Raw genomic sequence first — 15,226 nt, 5'->3', positions numbered from 1 at the left:
TTTAGCAACTTGCTACCAGGCAACGACTCGTTCACTGCTATTCGTTGTAAGGGAAACGTGCTTTCCGATCCGTTGCTCAGCAATGGACGTCTGCTCCATCCCCACTATTCCCGCTTTCAGCCGCCATGTCAAATTATTTTATCGATATATGATTCCCACATCAATAATAATGTGACGTGTTGCGCTATGCAGGACACCCCTCACCCCGCCAGCAGTGACGTGACAAAGGGATACCGCGGTTGCTATGCAGCCGTAAACAACTCCCGACAGCGTTGCTAGCAACAAGGCGCCAGACAACAGTGGTGCCTATTACGTGGTTGTTTTCTGTATTGTCCGGAACGGGGCTAAATATGGAGTAGCGAAGACTATTCAAGTCAGTTACGAGTTAACCTGAGAGTCAGTCAACCAGTCAGTTGTAGGCCAAGTAATTGTAATACTGCAGATGGCAGTAGTAATTGTGAGATTGTAAACTGTGTGACTGTAAGAGCGAGTGGAATAAATTCGCTATATCAAATACGGCGTAAATTTATTGTCGCGTTATACACCCAACACGTGACAATAACAATTTTTGGCAGTGAAATTTGAATTTTCAACCAAGGAGTCTCAGAAATTAAGAACATCATACTTGCGTTCTGAAACACCTGAGCTCCAGCTATTAAATATTCATTACCACTCAGACCAGATACACCGCTTGGTTATACTTCAACATCACGAAGCTGTACACCACAGAGAGTAAGAACATAACCACAGAGCCTACATACCATCGCACAACTAAAATATCTATGAAGGCTGATTGACGGAACATTCGAAACAATTTGCAGTAGTCACCAAGAGCAATGTATATCTTAAAGTATGCAGCCGTTTTAACTGTTCTCTTCATTTCATCAGCCATTAATAGTATTCTAACCTTACACATCGGAGAAAGAACATGTATCACTGCAGAGCTACAAGAATCCAGCTATTACTTACATTTAATATTAGTACTGCATTTCCATAATATCCTAGTAAAAGACCGATATTCTTAATCAAAATAATAATAATACACAAAAAACAAACTCCGTGGCTTTAGTCAGCAAGCGAACTATACCGACTGAGGTACCGCCGCTTGTTGGCGAAGTTAATTCCAACTTAGCGGATAGAGGACGTCACGGGGTCAGTGCAACGGATCCCCAGGGCAGTTAATCTAGGGCTTCTAGACATAATAATAATAATAATAATAATAATAATAATAATAAATTTACTCTCTTTTCTAGTGTATAAATGTATTACGACACTTCTTGAAATTTCATTGATAAAACTGGCTCAGCTTCAAATAAGAATATTTTATTAATATGCCAGTAAATTAACAAGTGTTGTTATTTGTGAATTACGTATCAGTTGATGACGATCAATACGATCCAGACATGTTGCTGTCTATGGGTAAATAATTACTGGTATGTTCGATTACTTTTAGAGCAGACAGTTACTGGAACACTTCTACTGGATAAACCACTGAAGGAAATGCTGATATAAGAGTAATGCAGAAATCTGTAGATACCGTTACTGTGATGTAATAATGCAAACTTAATTGGAAAGAATGGAAACAGATCTCCCGCCGCGTCTGCCTTTCCGTTACGTACCGAGGGACAACGTTATGTAGGGCGACTATAGGGCCGCTCCATAGCTCAAGCAGTTAGTCGCTGACTTCCCACCGCTCCTGCCCGGGTTCGGTCCCGGGTCTGGTCAAGTGGGATTTGTGGTGGACAAAGTGGCGATGGGGCAGGTTTTCTCCGAGTACTTTCGTTTCACCTGCCAATCTTCATTCCACCAATTGCTCCACAGTCACCCTCACCTATCATCTGGGGCTGGTACAATAGACCAGAAGTGGCCGCAGTACAAAGGACATAGTCCCACCCCGCTAGCAATAAAAAAAGAGAGACTAAACCGATGGTGGTGAGACCGGCACCGAATTGGGATTCACAGAAAGCGCCCTAAATGGCCTAACCTTTTAAAATTCATGAAGTTGTTACTTCCGGTCTCCTGATATTTTCACTACGTTCATTGCCAACGCTTATTCGCTTATTCTTGGACAAACAAATTTTCAAGAAAAATTTAGTTAACTGGATAATTAGTCTATTTAGTTATTTTATCAATGTAAGCTCTTAGTTACTTGGTTAATTATTCTATTGAGTTATTTTATCAGTGTTATCTCTGTCCCTTGTCACAATGGCATGGCTTGTTCCCTCATGTTTTTAATTGCTAGCGGGGTGGGACTATGTCCTTTGTACTGCGGCCACTTCTGGTCTATTGTACCAGCCCCAGATGATAGGTGAGGGTGATTGTGGAGCAATTGGTGGAATGAAGATTGGCAGGGGAAACCGAAGCACTCGGAGAAACCCTGTCCCAGCGCCACTTTGTCCACCACAAAACCCACTTGACCAGACATGAGATCGAACCCGGGCTGCCGTGGTGGGAAGCTAGCGACGAACCGCTTGAGCTATGGCGCGGCCCTTCCCTCAGGTTACTTATAGCGGAGACGGACCAGCGGCCAGATATGGAGGGTAGTTGCGAATGCGTGGAATAAGAAACAGCCTGCAGCCAACAAGGAAGGACCTTTTAGCTTGGGGGTTGGGCGACAGTCTGTCAATTCCTCGCTGCAAAATAAACCAAAATATTACGAAATGGTACACAAAACCTTATGCTGGCTCCTCTGCACACGATAATGAACTTTCGGTTTCCACAAAAGCGGAGAAATTCCGGAGTATCTGAGCGAAAGCTGTGCTATCAATAATGACTACACGTACAGCGTGGAGGCGGTTATTGTGTTCACTGTATCCAGTTAGCAGTTACATAGGAGTTCATATCTGCGTAAATCTGATCGAGCCGGTAAAACAGTTTACTTCATAGCCTCACGTTACGTCTGAATATACCGTTACGTGAATTTAACTTAGATACGTAAATATCCTTCTCGTTTCTAGGAGTGTCATTCATTTGACCCCTAGGTTCAATTGAGCAGAAAAGAATTGGAATCAAGAAATTTTCTTTTTCAATAAAATATATGTAATATTTATGAATTACAATCATGTTGTTAATAAGTGACTGTTCTTGGAACATACGTCTCGGTAATCACGTACGAATGATCCTTCATATTATGACGAATATGACCACTACTGGACAGCGACTCAGTACACAAGTTCCAGCAACACGCAACAATAGGTACTGTATTATTTGGGGCCATGCTACAGCTAGTCCCTACGTTACACAATAATTTTACATGAAGAGGAGTTTTCAATGTGGTCCGCGCCATGCAAGTACTATGCAACAGAGCTGTAAACATGAGGCTATAACAATACGCCCCGAGACAGTTTGCTAAGCAACTCTGTGGTAACACGTTTGTACAATAATAGGTATTTCTATGTGGTTCGTGCCGCTGCTATAACAATTTTTCCTGAATAACTAATAGTGCAGTTGATAATTCCTTATGGGGGCGGGGTCGAATACCTCCATCGTGACCCTGCTAGTTGTAGGAGGCGACGAAAAGGGAATTCTCAACTCTCAGACAGTAAAATATGGTCGCGAGAATGACTGCGCTGACTAGGTCCAGCAGCAATTGTAAACGACAGGCCCATCCTCTCGTCAGAGAAAGAGCACCCCCACATCAGCAAACCCGCAACTGTCTGACAGTAATAGAAATCTGGTCGTCAGCTCCAGGTGGATGCTTTATTCCAAGACAGACTGGCCGACCGACCGTCGGTCGTAACATAGACAGACAGTCAGACTAAGATTGCATTTGGGAGAAACGGAACGGGAGTTCAGACGCATCTAGAGAACGGGAATAAAAAGGCAAACACTTAGTTGCAGTCAGAACCATCTAGAGGACGGGAATACAACGGCAAACACTTGATTGCAGTCAGACGCATCTAGAGGACGGGAATACAACGGCAAACACGTGATTGCAGTCAGACGCATCCAGAGGACGGGAATACAACGGCAAACACGTGATTGCAGTCAAGAGTTTCTTCAGAGGGTCGTAATTCATTCTTCAGAGAATTCAGAAGGCAGCTCACTTGTCGAGTATTCAGCTGATAACCAGATAAGATTCGGTACCAAGCAACGACTAGCAAGCAGATTTTGAAGACTTTATTTTGTGTGCTATAGTTGCAGCAATCTTTATAGAGTGTTAAATTATTTGTAGTTACGACTTGTGAGTGTTTAATATGACCGCCTCTGTGGTCTAGTGGTCAGCGTTCCTGGCTACAGATCCAGAGGTCCGGGTTCGATTCCCGGTGCTATCAGAAATATTCGGAGAAGTAGTGGGTCTGGAACGGGGTCTACTCAGCCTCGTGATGGTAACTGAGGTGCTATTTCAAGGAAATAAGGGCTCCTGTCTAGAAACCCGAAATTAACGGTCGTGGGGATTCGTGGGTCGCTGACCACGCGACACCCTCTATCCTCAAATTTGGCAGTAACTTTGCCGACAAGCGGCGGTCGCTCGGTCGATATAGTTCGCTTGCGGGCTAAAATCACGGAGTTTGTTTGTTTTGTTTTGAGTGTTTAATAAATCCAATCATCTAATCCAGAATCCACTTCTATTTTATACGTAAAAGTGCTCAGGACAACGCGGGCTGAAATATCGGCCCGTAAAGCGGCTCTTTGTTTCTTCAGTCCCTCCAGAAATGTTTCAGGATGACACCTGTATTCTGCGGTATTGACACATTATTTAAATAAACATTAAATCAATAAAGAAATCGGGGTAGCACAGTCAGTAGAGCGACTGAGGGGGTGGGGTTAGAGTCACGGTGGGTGTAAGATTTTTCTCTTTTCCACAGCTCCCAGTCCGGCTGTGGGGTCATCTCAGCCTCTTATCCAAAGGGTACCACGGACATTTTTCCAGGATTAAAGCGGCCGAGGCGTGTATCTATTTGTCCCCTCCTCTATAAGTCATGGTGTAGTGCTTAATTAGTTAAGCAGAGAGGCAATTTTATTTTATAAATAAATAAACTTGCCTAAGTAAATTAAATATGGAATAAGTTTAAATTTACTTGACGACTGCATGACAAAAATTTTAGGATTGTCTAATTGAACTTTGACCCTATATTCCTAGCTTCTCAAGTTACTTCGGAGATTAATTACATTTACGTCTTAAAGCAAAATGGATAGCAAGATATTCGTTCTCTCTTGGGTTCCTGGACGGAAGTCTAGGAAGTGGATGCAAGGGCTCAAAATGTAGCGGTCTCTTCATAACCCCTTCATCTGAGAAGAATATAGGAGTTGTTTCCGAAATGTTTGGGGTATTTATGTATATAGATAGGGGCAACGGAAAATTTGAATATAGTGGGTTATTTCTTAGCTCATTTTACTGAATATCCCTTTCCATCTGCCTGTACTGTGATAGAAAGTTAAAGGGCCGTGAAGGCCCGTGGGGTTCTGAGACGTCGTGGCTCTCAGTCTGCTCACAGATGGCGACCAGATTGTCAGCCTTACGCGCCAACCGCCCTTGAAACCCAGGAAAGATCCTTGGTACTCATTTCTGTTAGAGGCTAATCTGACCCCAGGGCCATATTGCGGCCGGAAGGACTAGTTCAACTGAAAATCCCAATGATTTAATCGGAAATTGAACGCTCGATCTTCCGGCTTGTAGCATAGTGCCTCAACCAACCAAGCTACCGCGAGTCCTCACATACACTCGTACCATGATGCAGCACTGAAAGTGGGAAGCGCTCATCTTTCCATTTTTCCGGACCGGAAGCAACAGTCGGTGCATGTTACAGGTCTTTTAGGGCCGCCTCCATAAATCGGTTAGTACAGTTTAGGGCACTAAACGCTTTACTCTGGGAACCTATGAAAAACATAGGTCAAAATGAAAATGTTAAGCAAGTGGCATATATAGTTACCACTGTGCTTAGACTGTGCCATAGATCAGATGATTAGTCGCCGATTTCCCACCTAGGAGACCCAGGTTCGAGCCCAAGTCAAATCATGTGAAATTTGTTATGGACAAAGTGGCACTGAGGCAGGTTGCCTACGAGTAGTTTGATTTCCCCTGCCAATTCCTGTTCTACTGAACGCTCCATACTCCATCCGGAGGCTGGTACAGTATGCTAGTTAGTGCCAAGTGGCCTGTCTCACCCCACCCCAAGAAAGTAAACTGTACTTTCAGGGTTAAGGTACTGGAGCTGTGTGTGATCTTGTCTAAGAAAAGTGGGTGCAATAAACAATTTGCTACTACTTTTAACCATAAAATGCAATATTGGGGATTATGATTCAAAGTAAAGTGGGGCAGGCAGTCCTTATGTCACTCATTCTAATATCCCGCGACTGTGATCAAGTTACCCAGTAAAGCACAATAGACCACTGCAGGTCGCGGTGCAAGGGCCGAGGAGGCCTGCCCTTCATAATTCAAGTTACCCAATATGATTACATGTTCTATGTTGCAAACTTTTCTATGAAATGTCTTAGATATAAGAAAGGCGAGTATTTTAAAATCTCTTAATGTGGCGTGGAGGTACAGGGGTTGAAGTCCATAGTCCACTATGAAAAGGCCCTTATGATTTTAATTTCTCTAATGTTAGTTCTTGGGGTGGGTTGAGACTAAATATACTTAGAACGTAGACCATTTGGCCTACTGTACCAGCCCCGGATGAGAGATGATGAATGTGGAGCAGTGTGTGTGGAATGAGAATTTGCAGGGGAAACCGAAGTACTCGAATGAAACCTACTCCAGTGCCACTTTGTCCCCCATACGTGTATATCCCACGTGATCTGACGCGGTATTGAACCCGAGCCACTGGGGTGGGAATCCGGCAAATAGCCGCCTGCGCTACGGCGCGGCCTAATCTCTAATCTTGGAATTATTTTGTTCAAACTTCGGAATTTAAGGAACACCTCTTTTTCCTAACAATCACAGTCTGAAATACGCTAGGTACTTAAATAATCACGGCTTAACAGTGTATATACAAAAGAACGGGTATTCCAGAAATTAGATAAATATCAGCTTCGCTTTATTGTGGATGTTGAAGCAGTCCTCCGACACCCTCTTTGTATCAAGGGCCCACTCTATATATTTTTGTACTAAATTACCTTATATAATTAGTTTTGTTTTTATTCAATTATCTGAAATAATTACATAGGTAAGAAGTCTGTAAAATTAAGAGATATATACCTTTTTAGTCTAAATTAGAGGTCATTATTGGAATCTAATTAAACGAAACTTCTGGACCATCATTAGTGAATGAAACTCTGTGGAAGTTATGTCGATTATAAACACTTCAATTATAGTAATTTTTAAAGAAGAAAATACAAGCTGTACGCTCTTTTATTTGTTCCTATACGTCGTGTAGCACGGCAGTCTTCCTGTGGTCTCAGGCTCTTCTCCTTTTTACCTTCTCGAGTAACACTTCATACTCGAGTAGTCACTAAGAAACATCCAACATCAATTTCAAAAAATATTACTAAAAAATTAATCAATCAGTCACTTTCACGATTCTGATTTTGGGAATTTAATTCCGAAGACATTCTGCACTCGAATTCGAAGAGTTGGATCTGCTGGCATGTAACTGTGTGTAATCCGTTGAAATCAACCGACGTTTCAGAGGAATATGTCGCTTCAATCCTGCTTTGTCACCTGCTTCACGTTGGTTTCTTACTTGGCTAATTCTTCGACCCTGAGGATGGAGGCGACATATTCCTCCGAAAGGTCTGCTGACTTTCAACGAACTGCATTGTGTTATGTTCCAGACGACAGATCTTTAAAAAACTACTGCCGTGAGACCCTCAAAGCTTATCCTCTTTACAATAAAAACAAAATAAACAATTCTCTCTGGCATTTCCGTAGAACATAAAGGTTTTAACACAGATAACACAGAAGTCCGCCAATGTATTGGATACTGAATCTATTCGCATTACGAAAATCTAACTCCTTACGACAGAGGACTCCTTGTTAAGCTCCTTACGAAGGGCTCAGATCCATGGACTCAGTTACTGTAGTTAGTTGCACATGGTATAAAGTCTACAGGCTCTCGCTCTCTCTGACGCACAGACTGCACACCGGGTAGTGTTTTGTTCACAATTAAAATTTTTTGCTAATAATTAGATCACTCTGTACTAAGAAACAAACTCCGTGGTCTGTAGTCCGCAAGCGAATTATACCGACCGAGCGACCGCAACTTGTCGGCGAAGTTAGTGCCAACTTTAGTGGATAAATGGTGTCCCGTGTTCAGCGCAACGGATCCCCACGGCCGTTAATCTAGGATTTCTAGACCGGAGCGCTATTTCCTTGAAATAGCTCATCATTTATTCTCACGAGACTGATTGGACAGCGTTTCAGGCCCACTACTTCTCAGAATATCTGATAGCGTCGGAAATCGAAGCCGGGACCTCTGGATCTTTAGCCAGGAACTCTGGCCACTAGACACAGAGTACTCCTGCTTGTATTTATCATCGAATTACCGACTCGCGATCATGTTCCTCATTGAAGTGGCACAGCTAGCTGGTCAACAAATCCTAAATTTAAATTTTCCTCTTATGCTCCCCTTTCCCCCCCCCCCAAAAAAAAGTTTCAATTTATTGGCAGTTGATTTAACAACGCTTTTAGTAACCCAAACATATGCATATGGGATCGAATTATTGGGTGATAATGAATTAGAGAAAACGTAGAAGGAAGCGGTCGTGACCTACTCAGTTGCTTTCCTGGCATTCGCCTGGGAAAGATGAAGGAAACCACTAAACATGTCCTTCAGAATAGCCCATGTCCCGCCCGAAGTTCGAACCGGCCACAAGGCAGAAACGTTACCGGCTTAGTCTAATAATCTCTATAATAGCGACCTTAGATGCGCCATTGAACTCACAGAAATAACTGGCCCAGTAAATCCGAAATTTAAACTTTACAATTTGCAGCTATTCTCTTATACCACATTTCGTGAAAATCTGTTTGAAAGTACGTTAATTGAAAGAGTGGACAGATGAAACAGACGAAAGTTCGCCAAAGCGGGAATTGAGCCCGAAAATAGCGACGTGTTTTAATATCAGCAGACACATTCAATCGAGTCTCACAGCCATACGAGAAATCGCGCCAAATCAGTCCAAATGACGCCTGTAATGCAGTAGCGCCCCTTCTTATACACGTGTTACTTCAGGTGGTTTTGTTCTCGTCTGTGGAAGCAAGATAAGAATTAATTACGAAGGAAGGTTCCTACCAGCGCCATTGTTGCAAGCGGTAGGCGGTGAAAATACAAGATTCCATTCAATTCTATGGTAGATAAAAGATAGAGATAGACGTATAGACATGTTAGACAAGAGAGAGGCGGGAGGGATTTGGTAGCACTGTAAAGGGAATATAGAAGGCATAGAGTCTCTTCGAATTGCAACAATAGGAACCATAGCGAATTCTCTTCGCCTGCTTGAATGCCTATAGTGTTCCGCACAGTGGCAGTATAGTTACTTCTCCTTCAAGACGCCATTGGAACGGGTGACAAGAACATACAATTGTTCCTTTTAACTCTCATAGTGATCTGCAGTGTTGAGCAGAAGGTAGAGAGAGAGGGAGCTTGTCGCTCTTGTCTTTTCCTCATGCTCTTCGTCTTCTTCTCTCCACGTCTGTACCAAATTGAAATTGTGTTGCCTCTGATTTTCATTGTGTAATCGTAGAAAACATATCTCAGTTCTCTTACTGTGTTACAGCTGCAAGACAAGGGGCGAATGACTGGCATAGTGGAAAATATCCCCCTTCCACTACGTCACTTCCCCCACCCCCACCTCATCCCTGAATCCTTCATTTTCCATTCGTTGCGTTCCTCCTCTGTATTAACATTTCTCAAGAAAAGAGGTAACAAAGATAACAAGAGTAAGTAGGAAACGGTGAGGGGCGGGGATTGTGATTGGTTTTATTCTGCCATTTGTTCATCTTGCTGTTGCTCAGCAACCAACTACAAGAAAGAGGGCTTTGTTAACCGTATAGCTTGGTTCCATTTTCCATGAAAATCTTCAACTTTTTTCCCCCTGCCTTCTTAGAATTCAACTGTACAATGTTGGTACAGGGGAACTGGCATACGTATACATAATACAGCAGCTTGCTACAGTAAGGAGCCATTAGCCTATATATGGATGACTTCATTATAATGTAATAGGAATGCTCCCCTTACTGTATATGTCTCTTTTCTTAGAAAACATATATTGGCTGTTATAGCTTGTATAAACTGACAAATATCTGGCTATACTTTCATACATTTTCAGCGTTAACTTGCTGACTGAATCTTAAATATTGGTCTTTGGGCCGAAAAATACGAAATTAAAATTATGGACACTCTTCTCTCTGCGTTAATTGTGGGAATTACAAAACATTTATTGGACGTGAGGTTGTCGAGACGCTGACTAAGAAGTTCTTGTAGGAGCTGACGCCATGCAGTCCGGTAAAATTTCATCCGTGTTTATCCAAGACGGCGTTATATTGTGGTATTTTTTGCTTGGTTAGACTTGGAACAACCAATCTTATATCCTGCAAATTAACAGCAAAGGAGAGCTGAAGGCTGAATAGGCAGATTTACGTGTACCGATCTAACTGGATTACACACATCCGACTTACTTCATGGGTCTGAGCCCTTCTTAAGAAGCCGCCAGTTGTGCATCTATTCAAGGACTTCACAGCATTTTATGGAACCCGTAGGTGCATTGCCGTGTTCACAAGAACCCTTCACTGGTCCCAATCCTGGACCAGAACATTCAAGTCCATATCTCTCTAAGATCCATTTTAATATTATCCTCCCACCTACGTATTGGTCTTCCTAATGGGTTCTTTCCTTCTGGCCGTTCCACCAACAAGTGAAAAATTACCTTAACACCAAATATAAATCTTGGTTGAGAATCTAGTCTGGCCTTCAGATGTTACAAATCAATTGCACGACGTGTTTCAGTGTTCCTGAAATTTTCCCAAGCGTCAGAACACTAAAATACAATATATTATTTCGCGACACATCTTTTGCTGGGTAGTAAAATTGTGTTAAGACTGTGTGTATGTAGTGGGGGATGGAGTCCAACTGGGTCCACTCGGCACGGCAGCCACTGATTGGCCTATTGTAGCCTGCCCCGGGTGATTATGATGATGCAGAATTTGGTGAAACAAAGATTGGTAGGGGAAACCGAAGTACTCGGAGAAAACCGGCACCACTTTGTCCACCATAAATCCCACTTGCCCAGACCCGGGATCGAACCCGGGCCTCCGCGGTGGGAAGCCAGCGACTAACCGCTTGAGCTATGGCGCGGCCACCTGTGTATATGTATGTATGTAGGTACGTGTAGTGGGAATGCATAGTCTAACTTTGTATTATTTTTTTACACGTATCTATATTAATAGGCCCATTATTTACAGTGTACTTAGGGAGTTGAGAGATTAACTTCATTAGTAAATGCTGTAATATGACTAGGTTTAGATGTAGAGATTAACAGAGATAACACTGAGATTAAGCGTTGTTGTTCTGTAAAGGTTCACACAGCCGGAGAAGAATATAAAGCAAAGTGAAAGAGGTGTTGCAGCAACGGTTTAGTAAATATGCCAGCGATGTTAGCCTGTATGATGAGTCAACAGGCTTTAATTATGCGAAGTATTGAAAATGTGTAGAAATGCTTCCGCAAACCGTTATTAGCGAGGGGCCAAATATCTGTACAGACGTGCCAAGTTTTCAGTGCTACTTTGTGTCAAAGAAAGGGGAAATTTTAATTCTATAATACCAAGTTGATTATAACAAAATTTTAAGTCTTAAAATTTGAAGTCTTAACCATACAAGGTAACATACTTTTTTAATACTTGTCATAAATTTTCGTTAGAGTTGTATTCTTTTTTTTTCACATCATGCATCCTGTTGTTAAATTTGTTGCATTCCCTATAGAACGGACAAAACTTTGTAAGATGAGGCACAGACTAAATAGTAAGCAAATAATACGCTATATCTTCATTACAAAAATCAACTCTTGATTATAACAAAATTTAATACTATTACTTTCATATCATTTTAATTAATATTACTACATGTACATCACGAGCCTCCAATAACAGATTATTATACATACACAAAATATTTTTTTTCCCTTGGCACTACAGCCCACTGCCTAGGCCTACCTCCATGAACTACGTTCACTTCGGTTTTTCTAGATCTTACACATTCGGTAGGACTCCTTGGACGAGTGATCAGCTCGTCGCAAGGCCTATACCTGTAGACAAACACAGAAAAACGCACACAAACATCCATGCCCTGAGTGGGATTCGAACCCACGATCTCGGCTTCCGAGCGAGCGAAGACAGTGCATGCCTTAGACCGCTCGGCTACCGTGACCGGCATACACAAAATATAGAATACTCCAATTTGTCCATGGGAACACAACAAAATCACAATAACGAGCGACTGACTCGATGATGTAAAATATCACTCGAAGAATTTTTATTCTTGTTTTATATAACTTTTGTTTAATATAGTCTAATTTATTGTATTTTTACGTCAAGTATTTTAATATAATTAATATTATTGTATCCAATTTTACTAGTACTGCAGTCCAGTTGTGTATATATGTTAGCCATGTATTTGCCTAATAATTTGCTTTTAATAGCCGAAACATGTAGCAGAGCCAAACTAGGCACTGACCTTGATATAGTTGTGTTGTGACGGTTTTAATAAACAAATTGTGTAGTTATATACTGTTAACATGGCAGAACAATACAGGCGTATGTATGACTTTTCTAGACAGCGGTGTCGTGACGCCTACTTATTTCTTCCATCTATACGCAGATTAACGGGAAGCTTACCAGGTTCTGAGTATGTGCTTGCAAAATGGAACGCCCTGTATAACAGTACAGAGATCACCATGTCAGAACGGGATGGAACTAACAATTTCAAAAGATCCGTGGGCCAGAACCGAGAGGTCAGTTCATTTGTTAAAAGTAGTTCCACATTAGTACTTGTAGCTCTCAATAACTGTAACTCTCTAGAGAACTTTGGTTAAAATCGCAGAATATCTAGCGTAACTTCCTAATTATTTATCAAAGATGAAAATTAAGTGCCCCGAGAAAAGTGATACAAATATTTTTCCCGCCCATTCTTGCTTCTATCCGCACTTTTTCTCCGCCGTTTTACATTGTTGATAACAGCCTAGAAATTTGGCATTATCAAGTTTGGGAGCAGCAACAGAGCGAAGAGGCAGGCATGTTTACGGCATGCACGCATTTCCAAACCTGTTACAGAAATTCCCAGAGAAATAAACGTCATACTCAGAACACTTTAGAATCTACATAAACGTAATAGTGATTAAAGGTAAAGTCTGCTTTGCTCTTGTTTAAGCACCACGCCATGAAGACGTATGGGAGAGCGGAGGCACGGCTCCAACATTCTAAAATTCGTCGCTGGATAGGAGTGAGTGGTCAGCCTCACGCCCGTGCTTTCATATCCCCGAAGATTATGCTGGTATCTATTGAATAGGAGGCCCAGCGAACAAACAAGTTAGTCTGGACAGTATGGAAAAGAGAAAAATCTCATATCTCTGGTGGGAATTGAATTCCAATTCCCCTGCTACCCAGTCAGTATCCAGTAGCTAGATCGGCTAAACTAGCCATATTAATACTTAAATCAAATGCAGTATTTTAAAAATACCGATTGAGCTCCCCGTCTTAATATTCAAATCAAAAGCGTTCTTTGAAACATGCCGACAGAGCCAGCGGTTAATTTACACGCATTCTTTGAAACGAAACTACTGAGCTAGCTGTATTATTATTTAACTTATGCATATTCTTCAAAGCTGTGAATGACGTTTTGAAGGTTACAAGTTACAGCGGAACCGAGATTTGGCTGATGCTCGTTAGGCCCCAGCACACAACTTGGAAATGAAATAACTGCAGGTAATACCTATATATACAAAATTTAATAATTTCATTTACGTCAAAGTGTAAACGAGCATTTACCTTATTTCACTATTTCTTTTTAAGTTTGAATGCTTTGTGTATAGAAAGTACAAGCAAACAATAACGGAACGTATTATCAACATCTTAACGCTTAAAACCCCCATTGCTAACTATATTGTCCCGTATAAGGGGTTTGCATGACGAATGTAAGGGGTTGTGGACTGGATGGTTGGATTTATTGACATTTCTTTCCAATTACAGTCAACTGCAACAGTCTCACTATCAATGGTTGCGTAACACTCGCTCCATTCCTCGCTGGACACCGAGCAACTTCTCTTCCGCTGTGACGAAAGACGACCGAAGATTCACTTCCGAATGAACTCTCTGAGCCTGGGTCCGAGTCTGATGTTATGACCGACGGTCAGTAGGCCACTGTGTCTTGGAATAAAATAGGGCTTACGACCACACTTTCATTACTATCAGACAGTTGCAGATTTGTTGATGTGGGGCGCCCTCTCTGGCGAGATGACGGGTCTGTCGTTTGTATACGCTGCTGGCCCTTGCCAGCGCAATCATTCTCGGGTCTGAGTCCCTTGGAATTCGCGACTTCCCTTTTCGCCGCCTCCTACGACTCGCAGGGTCACGGTGGAGGTATTCGACCCCGCCTCCACAAGGGAAAATAAATTCGCTGAACTGAACTAATTCTACAAGTTGCGGCGAACTGACTAGAGACCACGACCTCAAACAATTTGTGTATTATTGTTATTATTTGTGTTTTGTCCGTTGCTACGAAACGTGCCTAGCGACTTGCTACCCGGAACGGAGGTTTCTGTGTTGACTACATAACCTCGGAAATTGTGTTTACCGACGGTCAAACTGGCCACAGTATGTACCTTCTGCTTCAAAGCTCAGTACTCGTAGAGCTTGTTTTTTCTTTTTTCATTTCATGCATCCTGTTATGTTACAATATAAAATTTCTTTATTAAAACTGTCACAACACGAGTATATCAAGGTCAGTGCCTAGTTTGGCTCTGCTACATGTTTCAGCTATTAATAGCCATCATTAGGCAAATACATGGCTAACATATATACACCACTGAACTGCAGTACTAGTAAAATTGGATACAATAATATTAATTATATTAAAATACTTGACGTAAAAATACAATAAATTAGACTATATTAAACAAAAGTTATATAAAACAAGAATAAAAATTCTTCGAGTGATATTTTACATCATCGAGTCAGTCGCTGGTTTTTGTAATTTTGTTGTGTTCCCACGGACAAATTGGAGTATTCTATATTTTGTGTGTATGTAAAAACACTAGGTACTGACATTGATATATAGTTGTTTGCGACGGTTTTAAT

General features: G+C 41.7%; 1 protein-coding gene across 1 annotated transcript in view; it reads right to left on the bottom strand.

Moving 5' to 3' along the window:
• The window catches only part of LOC111863131 (transcription factor SOX-21), a 102,565-nt gene that overhangs the window by 66,474 nt on the left and 20,865 nt on the right, over positions 1-15,226 (bottom strand). The window lies entirely within an intron of this gene.

The sequence above is a fragment of the Cryptotermes secundus genome, unplaced genomic scaffold (assembly GCF_002891405.2).
Source record: "Cryptotermes secundus unplaced genomic scaffold, Csec_1.0 scaffold6, whole genome shotgun sequence".
Lineage (NCBI taxonomy): Eukaryota > Metazoa > Arthropoda > Insecta > Blattodea > Kalotermitidae > Cryptotermes > Cryptotermes secundus.
Note: the sequence above shows the minus strand (reverse complement) of the source record. Positions and strands in the feature narration are given on the sequence as shown.